At 37.8% G+C, this 13,462-nt stretch overlaps 2 protein-coding genes across 2 annotated transcripts in view; both read right to left on the bottom strand.

The window, feature by feature from the left end:
* Nucleotides 1–13,462, bottom strand: part of LOC146453373 (uncharacterized) — a 67,354-nt gene that overhangs the window by 33,774 nt on the left and 20,118 nt on the right. The window lies entirely within an intron of this gene.
* LOC146453374 (uncharacterized) overlaps nucleotides 1–13,462 on the bottom strand; it is a 53,428-nt gene that overhangs the window by 28,949 nt on the left and 11,017 nt on the right. The window lies entirely within an intron of this gene.

The raw sequence follows: 13,462 nt of genomic DNA, 5'->3' as shown, positions 1-13,462 counted from the left end.
CACTTGCCTCAGTCATTGTTGACAAATTCACAAACAGTTAAATAAGTAAAAAAAATGTTAACGCAACATGATATTATGTTGGATGATAACGCGAATCAGGCAGTGCCCTGAATTACAGATGAGAAAATTAAGCAAAAATTCATACTAACTAGGCAGCGGCTTCCCAAAGATAACTGCCTTGTTTTCATGTGTTTTTCCGCCATTTCTCGAGTCTTCTGTCTTCTCTGATCTGAGTGAGAAAAATCTACCAAAATGCAGCGTTCTATCAACAGTTTTTTTTCAAAGAAAGCGGAAAGTAGTTGCTCTCATAACATGCTGTCAGTTCTTCTCAATAATCGAACCAAAATTTAACCTTGTTTTGGCATTACTAGTATTCAGCGAAGCAACTTTGTCTTTCATTCCATTTAGTAGAGATGGCGGTGTCAGTGAAAAAGCCACCGGAGATGGTCGGAAAAAAGTTGTAGAGGCAAAAACCGGACAGGCGGCAGCGCCACTAAGTGCAGGAAGCTGTTCGTACGAGCCCAGCTTAAGCGCTCTCCGCAGGTTGAAGACCAGGTGCCGTTCATCGATGGGCTCTAACAGGCTGAATGGCCTTGCATTAGCCTATGTCCACAGCGAAATCCCTGTGGACCCGCTCGAGCCTCTACAGCGGTGGGATGCTAGTGGGCAGAGGCGAATCGCGCTGGCATTTAATAGCTAACTTCGTTGCCATTTAGAAACGAAAATCCTCAAATGAGAACGGCCGAGACCAGGTTTTATGAGCCTGCGAGACTGAGCACCCCCCCCCCCCCCCCAATAAACCCTTCTTTTCACGAAACCTCTGGTCAGGCAAACCTGGTTTAGTTCTTTTTTTGTCTAAGGCCTGCCTATAGTAACAAACCGCCAACAAACACATTAAACAGCCCCATACAAGAACACAGAGCCCCTAAAGTAGCATTTAAATAGCCCCCTAGCTCCCTCCCCCCAAAAAAGTCACCTTGATCTCTAGATCTAGATGGCCTTAAGGGCACTTAGCGGAATTTTTGTCAAATAAGGTTTGATCCCAATGTTTTGTTTAAACGCAATCATCATACAGTCCCTAAATTACTAGGCGGGGAATTCAACCATGGTCAACCATGGATGTTGCCTCAGTCCTTATTTTTTTCTGGCTACGGCCCTGCAATTAACGATCATACGGTCCACCTAGCGCTCGCTGGCAAAACGAACGAACGAGAAACCGAGTGAACGAACCCGCGAAACTAGATGAACAGCTGAACGACCGAGTGGACAGCTCTTTAGTTTGCAGTTCTGTGCGTTTATAGGAATCGATTTTCTCATATTCTAGTGCAAACTTAAAAGCGCTTACCTTTTTGGAACGAGTGGGAAACGATGCAGCTTTCGTTCTCATTACTTTAATGTTAAGTAAATATTGAAAATCTTACGTACGTATTTTAGTGAGCTCATCAAAAAGAGAACGAAGAAAACAGCATAGATTGACGAAAGCAAAACGAAGCTCCGTCTGCTAAAAAGGTCTGTCATTCTCGTCAGGGGCACAGTGAACAGACCCGGTAGCAGAGAGTTCAAGGAACGCTAGGTCTGTCATTCTCGTCAGGGGCACAGTGAACAGACCCGGTAACAGAGAGTTCAAGGAACGCTAAACAACGAAAGCCACACGAAGGAAATATGTAAACGTAAATGCGAGGGACAAAATTTTAAATAAATCCAGGGCTCTCGTCCCTTTTAGCTGACATGTATCATTCTATGCAGTTACAGCAAATTATAAAACCTATGTTACCTTGTACCTGAGCGTCCGGCGTCTGCAGAAGAATAGTTCTCATTTTGAATGACATACAGCCGGTTTGATTAACATGGTCTCCTCGTCGCACTTAGTAGTTAGCGCGTACTTTTAAACCTTGTATATATAATAACAAAAGTTAAACGCAATGCAAAAATAACTTTAATGTTAGTAAAAAAAAAATGATGTCAAGATGGGCAATATCAACACTGCAGACATTGTCCCTGGATATAAAACCGATCATTCAATGATAACTATGGAAATCACAACCAATTTTAACCCCAGGGGCCCAGGTCTCTGGAAATTAAACACATCTCAAGCAGTTTAAGGCCTGGGTTTGAAGGGTGTTCAGAAATTATGAATGATCTCCTATATCTTCGGTTTCTCTGCCTAGAACAGGATGAAATTTTCCTTGAATATTAAACTTGATGTTTTCTTTTGCCTTAACGTATAATTGTGGTCACGTGACACATCACGTGACCAAAAAATGAAAATTACGTAAATCGGCGATATGGCGGCGAATTTTCTTTATATAGATAACTGAATTAGTGTTTCCAAAGCAGATTGTAAATATTGAACTTTCTACGTTTGGAATGACTGTCCTTAAGTTTTTAAATTGGAGAAATTAACAATCAAAGGTTGAATTGTGGACTAAAAAATGACCTTTGTGCTGATAATTTTTTTCTGGAGCACAATGGACGATCATTCCAAACGTGAAGCGATGGAGATATTTAATCTTTATTAGAAACGCGTTTTTGTTTGATGTTTTCTCTTAAAACCGTCGCCTACCTGTCAAATCTTTGCTTTTTTCACAAAAACGATCACGTGACATGTCACGTGATCTATAGCACTACTTATTATGCTTAGAAATTTTCAGAATGATAAGATCTTTTTATCTTCCAAATTTCAGCTCAGTGCCATTGAATTTGTTAAAGTTATCTCGAATAAACCATTTTTCCTCTTAAAAGCCCTTAACCCAGGCCTTAAACTGCTTGAGATCTTTCCTGTCCGAAGACAATTATGTTAGCAAAATTAAAGATATTATTCAACAAACAAAAGATGAATATGCGAATGATCCTTATGTTGGTCCCTCTCTCCTATGGGAGATGATAAAATTAAAAGTGAGAGAAACATCACTAATTTATGCACGACAAAGGAAAAAAGAAAGGACCCATCAAGAAGAGGAAATTGAAAAGAATATAGCTTGGCTAGAAAGGGAACTGGAGGGTGAAAACATTAGTGAATTACAACGAGGAAAGGTCTTAGATATGCTGAAAATCAAAAAAGAGCAACAAGAAAACATTTTAGAATATCGAACAAAAGGCGCCATTTTAAGATCACAGTGCCGATGGTACAATGAGGGTGAAAAAAATAACAAATATTTTCTCAATCTTGAGAAACGACACTATAAACAAGGAACAATAAACCAGCTCAAAACAGATAATGGCGACGTAATTACAACGGACAATAAAATCTTACATGAATGCTTCTCCTTTTATAAAAATTTGTACTCGACGCAGTTAACTGGCGTGCAGGATCCACACTGGGGCATAGCCAACCGCTTTTTTCCAAAAGAGAATAATGTACACCTATCGCAGGAAGAACAATTTTCGTGCGAGGGACTGCTAACAGAGAAAGAATGCTTTTCGTCCTTGAAGCAAATGGTGAACGGCAAAACTCCCGGAACAGACGGGCTACCGGTGGAGTTCTACAAAACTTTTTGGTATGATATATCGGATGCTCTGATCGCTGCCCTTAACTTCGCATACGAGAACGGTCACCTGGCAATTACTCAGAGACGAGGGATTATAAAACTTATCCCAAAGAAAGAAGCAGACCTAAAAACCCTTAAAAATTGGCGACCTTTATCTTTACTAAATTGCGACTATAAAATAGCTGCGAAGTCAATTGCAAACAGAATCCAGTCAATTCTTCCGAAACTTGTCAATAACGATCAAACAGGATTTATTGAAGGAAGGTTCATTGGTGAAAACATACGACTGATTGACAGTGTCATAAATTACACCGCAAACAAAAACATTCCTGGTCTGATTTTGCTTTTAGATTTTGAAAAAGCATTTGACACACTAGAATGGCCTTTCATTGAAAAAACCTTACAACACTATGGCTTTGGTCCTTCAATCCAGAAATGGATTAAAACTCTCTATAATGATATTGAAAGCTGCGTAATAAACAACGGGTGGACGAGCGACTGCTTTAAAATAGAGAGAGGCGTAAGGCAAGGCTGCCCCCTCTCCCCATATTTATTTGTTCTCTCGGTAGAAGTTTTAGCTAGCGCAATCCGAAGAGACCCGAATATAAAAGGCGTGTCAGTCGGCCAAAAAGAAATCAAATTAAGCCAATATGCAGATGATACCACTCTAATTCTCGATGGCACAAAGAGTGCACTAGAAAGTTCACTCGATGTTATCGGAAAATTTAGTAAAATATCTGGTCTTAAACTCAATAGCAAAAAGACTGAAGCGTTATGGATAGGTTCAAAGGCGAGAAGTCCAGAGGTTTTATGTCCAGAGAAAGGTTTTAAATGGCAGCAAATAAAAATCAAAGCACTTGGAGTTTGGCTTTCAATAGACCCTGAAGAAACTGCGAATTTGAATTTCCAAGAAAAAACGGAAAAAGTTCTGAATTTACTAAGAAACTGGCAATACCGAAGACTAAGCCTACTCGGGAAAATCACGATATTAAAAAGTCTAATCGCTTCACAGCTGGTTCATATCCTTTCTCACCTCCAAACAAATGACCAAGCTATTAGAAAAATAAACAATGCTTTCTATCTTTTCCTCTGGGATGGGAAACCAGATAAGAATAAAAGAAATATTATGATCAATGAGTACAATAACGGCGGCCTGAAAATGATTGATCTTTTCTCGTTTAATAAATCCTTGAAAACTATTTGGATCAAAAAATATCTCGATAAAACAAATTTAGAAAATGGAAACTTTTCTTCGATTTGGAACTCAGTAGATATGGTGGAGAGGCGGTGTTCCTAGGCAACCTGGACAAGACAGATACTAAGCGCTCTTTCCAAACTTCCGATACATTCATCAATGAGATATTGCAGATCTGGGCTGAGGTTAATCATACCGACAATATACTCTCCTTGCAACATTACAATGAGCAACCTCTCTGGAATAATTCTCTGATTAGAATTGATCGCAAACTTGCTTTTATTCGACAATGGCTCAAGGAAGGAATTTTGTCGATAGAGCACCTTAAGAAAAACCCAACCACATTCCTTTCCTATAAAGAGTTCCAAACCAAATATTCACTTAAACCCTGCTTTCTCGCTTTTAACGGAATCATCTCAACACTGAAATCCCTGAGGGAACGATTCAAAAACAATATAATCAATATTGAAAAAGAAGATGTCAAGCCTTTCAACAAATCATTCTTGGTGACGAAAAAACCCAGCAACTTAGTTTATAGAAACCTTGTAGCACTTAAGAGTGAGAAGCCGCTAAGTTCTCAAGCGAAATGGCAGAACGATTGTATACTAGAAGATGAAATTGATTGGAAAAAAACTTTTCAACTGGCAAGAACGTGCACAAAAAGCACCAAGATTATTATTTTCCAATTTAAACTTCTCCATCGACGTCTTGCAACAAACTCTCTTCTATTCAAAATTTCAGCTAGAGATAACGATCGTTGCACTTTCTGTGGAGGAGAAACCGAAACTTTGCTTCATATTTTCTGGAATTGCACGTTAACTTCTCTTTTTTGGAAAAGTATATTCAACTGGCTACGTGCTTGCTCACTAATTCAGAACGAAGACCTTGACATGATCACTGCCTTAGGCCTTAGCCCTGACACCTCAGATGCTAAGCTCCAAATTAATTTTTGCTGTTTGATGAGCAGATATCACATTTGGCTTTGCAAAATGAAAAACGAAATTCCCAACTTTCCACAATTTCTACGTTTTCTAAAGAAAACCTATGAAATTGAGAAAAACGGTTCCAACGACCCTCCTGAAAAATGGAAACCTCTCCTTGATCACCTTTAACTTACGATATATGACAATTCTAAATACGGTTAAGGTGCGTGCCTTTTGCTACTTATTTTGCAAATCTAATCTAATAAAACGTCGGAGACCTTCTCAAGCTAGATCAAATAAGAGTACACTTAATAATTGTCCTTTTCGCACTTGTTTATTTATGTCTTATTTCATGCTCATTTTCAAGTATTTTATATATCAATGACCAGTAATACATTGTTCTTTGTTTTTGCTTTAATGAAACTTTCGCCTCTTTTCTTTTTTTTCCCTTACATCTGTTAAAAAAGTGAAAGTAAAAGAGTATTGTAGTGTAAGTGATTTGTAACTAATGTTAAAAGTAATGTACTTTGTTTGTAATTAGTGTTTTGTTTTGGAATAATAATAAAAAAAAAAAAGAGTTAATGACACTGAAAGCCTTAATATTGTAAGTAAGTAAGTAAGTTTATTTTGCCACACCACAAATACAATGTAAACAAAAAAAAAATAGAAAAAGATAGATGTAACAATGGCGAGGAGACCTAAAGGAAACTGTGAAGCTTATATTAATTAGGTCTCCTCAGTTATTATTTTACAAGATGAAATCAAAAAAGAAGATAAGAACACGACGACGGATACAATTACAATTTCATACAATTACAATGTCAAACGGAAGGATATATTACGAAAAGAAAAGCTACAAGAAAATTAAAACTACTGATAGTTATTATAGAAAAACGCCTTAAGTGCTTTTTTAAAGGAGATAGAGGAGGACGAGTTGACGATTTCGGTACACAAGGAGTTGTAAAATTTAGGTCCCTGGTAAAAAACGGAAAATTGTTTGATGTTAGTTCGACAAAGAGGCAAACGATATAAATGAGAGTTTCTTGTATGATACGAATGAATTTCTTTCTGTAAGGTGAATCTACTGTCAAATTTTAAAGGAAGGGTATGGTTTTGGTAAGAGAACAGACCCAAGAGAAAGATTGTGGTAATAATGCTCGGATGTTTAAGAACTAGAAACTGAGTAAAGGCTGACATTACTACGAAAAGCTTTCTGGCCATGAGAAATTTTCCCAGATCCATCTCTAGCTCTGCCATGTACGTAGTAACACAATCATTGAGAAAGTGAAAGGCTACAAGGGGTAACTCGTGCAATGTTCTTCTACAGCCATATCCAATATCTATATGGACAGACGACTGACCGAACAGACCCAAGAGAAAGAGTAAGATCTTAGGTCAGACATGGTCCGCCATACGCTGGGACATTGGTCCGGTCATATGGTATGCATAAGCTACTGATCTGACAAGAAGACCATTAATTATTAATAAGTACTTCAAGAACAACCAGAAGCCCCCAATTCGGAAAAACAACCGTTAAATTGGCATTTGGTGCTGTTCCTTCGGTCGGGCGGTCGTGCAGATATTCGGTTGTGTCTGTTTACTTTGCCTTGTGCCCTCGGGGCATCTTGTCTGGTTATTAAGTTAGTCATTCAATGTCCTGTGTAGTTCCAGCTTTGTGTTCATTCTTCTTCCTGTTTGTATGTCGCTTCCGTGCTTTCGTATGGTTTCAGCCTTCTCCGCCATGGCCAGTTCACAGGAATGTAACATGAAAACAATGAACATAAAAAAAAAAAGTTTTGATAATAAAAATCTTTCCAGTCATTTCCTTGTAAAGTTCACTTTTATCTGCAACTGTGCCTTTTTCAAGAAGAAGAAATTCCATTCATTTACTATCCAAAATAAACACTAGACGAGGAACGTATCTTGCAATGGAGCGGCTTAACAAAACCGATTTTTAAAAGTCATTATTCGTGGTGACAAAGTATTTCTGTCAAGATACATCGTAGTCAAGACAAATAACAATTGTGAGAAGCGTGAAGGAGAACGCGTTTCTTTTTCATCCCCTCAGTTTAGTACGCAAAGTAAAATATCAAAGAAGAACGTATCTGTGCCCTGGGTGATCAGTGAATTCACTTATTTTCCACAGAACATCGTATTCAAAAGTAAATTAAAAGCTTATTACAAAGTGCGACAACTTAATTCATTACAAAGTGCGACAACTTGTTATTACAAAGTGTGACAGCTATTTTATTACAAAGTGCGACAAGTGTTATTACAAAGTGTGACAGTTTTATTACAAAGTGCGACAGGTATTACAAAGTGCGACAGAACACACCCTCCTGCTTAACACCAAACCCATGTTTTCGCGAAAACCGCTGGGCTTTGAAATCTGGTTCAGGTCATTGTTATCTAAGGTCTTCCAAGACCAACAGCCCTGGTGCAGGGTCGGTACAGGCTGATCAATCGAGCATTGCCGATGCATTATAAGATTGGCAATTAGATTGGCAAAATTCGATTAATATTTCTGATTGGCCACAATTTTTTGCGCTAGAACCCAGATTCTTCTTACACAAATATGGCGGCCATAGGGGCAAATTTAGTTATCTCCGTTTTTTTTTAGAGATTTTGATAAAAATAGCAGTGTTTATACGTGTCCCTCTACCAGGATGGTGTATAAAAATAGCAAGGATCTTTTTGAGCGTTAGGAAACTTTGCAGAAAATTTCAAGTTTAGGGGCGATCGAATTTTTCCTACGCGCCATCTTATTTTTTCAATCCTGTGCGACTGTGTGGAAATGTTCCGCGCGGACTGCCCTGGGGACGAGGTTGGGGAATTTCCCTACCTCGTTTTCATGTGTCTATTCTTGATGATTAAAATCATGACGTAATGCACTACTTTGGGATCCCTCGATTTTCACGTTTGTCACAGTCATGTTTTAGTCAGTGTCCCGAAGAGAAATGACCGCTTTGTTGTCATAACACTTATAATACAGTCTACGTCAACAATGCGATTATTCTGGTTGCGTTTTTAGTTTCTATGTTTGTGTGAATTTACCAAATATATTCCACAACAAACACCGTTTGTTTAGTACGTAGCAAACGGGCGATGATTGAATGTCTGCATTTCCAATGACTAAGCGAGCGCATTTAGGGTTTGAGCTAACAGTGAACAAAAAAAAGAGAAAAAAAATAAAAGAAACAAATAAAGAAAAAAAAGCAAGTGAAAAATGATTCCTTGGAGCAAAGATATTTTATTTCTCTACCAGTGCTAACATTTACCAAAATGTATCATGATTACACAAAAAAGATATACTAGCAGTAATCATAGGTTGTAGAGTGCGTTCGAGACCTTAAATTGAACAAATTTGGCGAAATCATGCACCCTTCCATGCTCGTTTCAATTTGAATATTTGTTGTTGTTGTTATTTTTTTTTATCTGGCTTTTCTGTATATTAACCAAAGCTAGCATCTTTATAGCAGAATATTTGAAGTTTCTTTTCAAATTAATAACTGTGTGATCCGCAAAACGCATTTCGTCCAATAATTATTTGTGTAAAATTGTTGAACAAATGGAGAGAAATGTAACAAAACAGTAGGAATTACTTTCCTTTGTCCCATTGCAGCCCCAAGTTGCGCGATTGTACGGCCTGGTGCGTGACACTTTTTAACGTAGCCCTTTCACCCTTTTATATCTGTACGTTATTTGTAACCCGATAACTGGAACCCTCGCTAACTCGAACCTCGCGCTTACTCGAACCAACATCGATTTCCCGTGGATTTCGTTCATACATTTACTCTAATTTTACCCTCAGTAACTCGAACCTCCCGCTAACTCGAACCAATTTTCACTTCCCTTAGGTCATTTTGTATATAATTTTACCCTCGATAACTCGAACCACGTTTTTCAAGACGTGACAAGAAAAAAAATACAATACTGTAGATCAAAACATTTAATTTATGCGAAACAACCGATCGCGAGTATTCTTCCAGTCAGTCCAGTTCAGGGTCGTTTACATTTCATCCCCATTTCATCATGGATTTTATGATCCATGATTTCATCAAGCTTTGCCGCTTAACTCTCTGTTCAAAGTGTCAATAAATTTTTGGTGTCCCTTGAAGTGCAGTGTGCATGGCACTTGCATACCTTCGCCATCTCTGCGGTTAACTGCCTTTCCAGTAAGTAATTCCGTGAACTCTGTGGCAGTACCCGACGTTGTCCGTATTATCTGGTCTTCCCCTGGTGTTTTGCAAGTATTGTTTTGTCACGTTACGTTCTGTTTGTGGAGTATGTAGTCAAGAAACATTACTTTCCTTACAATTATAATTAATTTTATCGAAAAGTTAAACGCTAAAAGATTCTTTAAAAACATGTTAAAAACTCTAAAAAGCGGACGACGTTTCGGCGTTACTCTACGCCATTATCAAGTCAAAAAGGTAAAAGTTAAAACAAGAATATATAAAGACGTAAAACAATAAAATATTTGTGTCTTATGGGTATATTACCCAAAGTAAAACAAAACGAACCAATAGAAAAAGAAAGGAAAGTGTCAAGTGAAAAGTTTGGCGCGAATTTAAACTTTTCACTTGGCAACTTTTCAGATATTTGTGTCCCCTCGAGAAATTTTTTTCTTCCAGAATTTTATACACAATAGAGGGTATCATCCCCCCCCCCATCCCCCTAAGAAGACCGGGCACTCAAGTTAACTGTATCTTGAGTAGGCATCAGGTTGAACAAGTGAGAGCAGATTTCCGAGTCAATGGCGTTGGTACATTTTGAAAACACTAACACATCAACTTCTAGTCTTCCTCAAAAGTTCTAGGAGATGTAAAGAAAAAATAAAGAACGGGCTTTGCTGTGACAGTTTTAGCCAGCACTTAGGGTCCTTTATAAATCGTTAAGTTGAAACCCGTTCCGCCCAGAAAAAAGAATCTATACGAATTACGCAAAACCAACATTTTCCAATAAGCTTTAATTGCTTCGTTCATAACTAAAGAACGCTAACTAATCAAAAGCTAATCAGCAAGGAAGACGAGCTTGCGTATTGATTGAAAGTCATTTCACAAGGCTGCGAATGTATATAGCTAACTAAACAGCTTTTTTAAAAAAGTCTTTAAATCGCTGAGCGATCACTTCTAACCCACGTAACCAGAGTCCTCAGGCTCTTTGGCCAGTGGTTGGTTGCCAAGAGAGACTCTGGAGAATTCGAAAAAAAAAAAAAAAAACATTTTTTGATTGGCTGCCCCGTAACAGCTTGCATTGTTTTACCGCAGAAATCCTGCGGTAAAAAAAATTCCAGTACCCCGGAGTCTCTCCCGGAGCCCACCCGCTGACCAAAATGCCTGAGGACTCTGGGTACGAGATTGAGTTAAGAGTAGTCCGCCTTTTTCTACTGCGTATACGTCGGCGCATCCGTCGGGATAGTCTGATAACAGTGCCTCCTAATTCAGAGATATTTTTGCACGGTTTATGATAACGGGGGAAAAATGAGATCTTAGCAAGGGCTGTTGAAGTCTTAAAAGAAAATTGGAGGCATTTTTAAAATTTGTTTTGGATTTCAATAGCCCTTGCTAAGATCTTCTCTTCCCGCACAATCACAAAAAACCCGCAAGATGACCTTTGTATCAGGAGGCTCGTGCACCGTTCTTAAAAAGCTACCGGGCGACCAATTGTCCATTACTTTTTACAAAGCATTGAATTAAGTACTGCTTATTTTTGTCTACCTCTCCTACTACTCCCAAGCTCAAGGGCAGGCTAGGCCCGATATATCTTAAAATGTAAAAAAGCAATAATAAACACAATGATTATAGCCAATTGGACCAATAACAAAGCTACGCCTCTACATCAAGGACACGCAACGACTCTTGGTGAAATATCTTTTCTATTAGGATCAGAAAACAACTGAAACGGTGAAAACCGTAGTTTTATTACTAAAATTTCAGTCCATAACATGAGGAAATGAATTCTTAGGCATTCAAAGGAAAATGAATTCTTATGTACTCGGAGAAATATAAGTTCTTATGTATTCAGTGGAGATTAGGTATATTTAGACACTGAGAGGGTATCAAAACAGGACAGTCAAGTTTCCTTTTTGAAACGAGTTTCGAAGAGTAGTGCAGATCGACCTACGTCTGCTAACGAAGATTTCCCACCAGAATGCTGTAAACGTATTTTCTCGTTGTGTGGCCCTGCTATATTCAGCCATTTCTTTTTCCTCTCAGTAATTTTGCTAGATATTGGAATTGCTATACATTTACAATTTTAAAAGATAATTCACATTTTAAAATGACTGTGAAAAGTCTCCGAAGATCTTGGACCGGAGATCCTCAGCAGATTTTGTTTTCTTAGAAAACAAGAAATCCTCATAAAACAGATAAGCAAAAATAAATGGTATATATAAAACACACTATAATACGCACTGTATAGAAATAGAATATGTAGAATAATAGTTAAACTATCTATTGTAGTTATATGTAAATAGCTTGATTTGTTCCCCTGAAATTCTAATATAAAGCAGCTATCTAATCTAACTTATAACAAAATAATCTATTTAACAAACATTCAACCCTATCTTTCCTTTCCGTCAAAAAGATCTGGGTGTTGAATACAGAATTGATGAAATTATGTTTGCAACGACACAGAAAATGATACAATTTATTTACCTGTTCATAATAACCATGCGGACGTCAATTATAAATAGCAATCCTGATTGGTTACTTTAGTTTTGGAAACAAAACAAAGACCTAAGAAAAATTTAACATATCTGTAACTGTCATGGAACTTCATTTTTGGTGATTTTTTTTTACCCAGCCATGGATTTTAAGTAAACCTCATAAAGAGAGGTCATACATACAACTTTAATCTTATCATAGCAAAAGCCGATGCTACGCTGCAGGACTATGGCCGTGTGGCGCTAAATCACATTTTCCTTTTAACGTTATTACATACATTCAACGCTGGCCACATACAACTGAAAGCTGGTTTTCATGTGGGGCGTTTACAAATGAACAAAGCTACAAAAATATATATTACAAATAACTGCGAGCGCATTTAAATTACAGCACACTAGATTACACCACAAAACGATAGACTACTCCAATACAATTATTACATTACATTACATCACAAGACTATGTTTTGAGAATAGCGTAGCCTTGCTAATGATGGGTAGGCTGTCTACAGCGGAATTCACCAAGCGATTTGGAACGTTTAGCCTCTTTTTTCAAATTGTTTTAAAGCATAGCACCACTGGACCGAAAACTGCCTTTAAGAAAATTTGTTTTAGGCTTTGCAAGTACTACGTTTTTCTTACTGTTCTTGAGTTCGTATTAATTTTCTCACAATCAGTGACTTTCAGAAACAGGTTTCTCAGATGAGAAGCATATTGTTAGAAATTCGAACTCTTCAAGAACATCATATGGGTACCACAAATCTCATATGAAAATGACACAGCTCTTTTTGTTTTTAAACAATGATCATGCCAATATTAAACTCGTTGTCCACCTAATACAAGCATTTAGTGTGACGCAGCTGCATGCACACCAGTGGATAGAAAAAAGGTGTTGAAGAGTATTTACTAAGTAATGATCAGCCGATCAGAATAACCTAGAATACTGTTAGTGCTCAAAACGTTAAATCGCTGGAGTAAACAGAAAACAAGCTCTTTAGAATGTTGGATAGCTAAATGAAAATTTTTTTTCTTGCATCTTACACCTGTACCCAGTTCATTTCTTTGCTGAGAATATGTTCATTGCCCTTTTTTGAAAAGCCAATTGCTATCCCATAAGTATTTGTCACATTGGAGGAACCGTTGACAACGTCCTTGGCTTCACTTTTACAGTCTGGGAATTCCTGGTAGG

This window comes from Pavona decussata, unplaced genomic scaffold, assembly GCF_977016875.1.
Source record: "Pavona decussata unplaced genomic scaffold, jaPavDecu1.1 SCAFFOLD_335, whole genome shotgun sequence".
NCBI classification, from domain to species: Eukaryota; Metazoa; Cnidaria; class Anthozoa; order Scleractinia; family Agariciidae; genus Pavona; species Pavona decussata.
The sequence above is the reverse complement of the archived record's forward strand: the minus strand, read 5'-3'. Positions and strand labels throughout refer to the sequence as shown.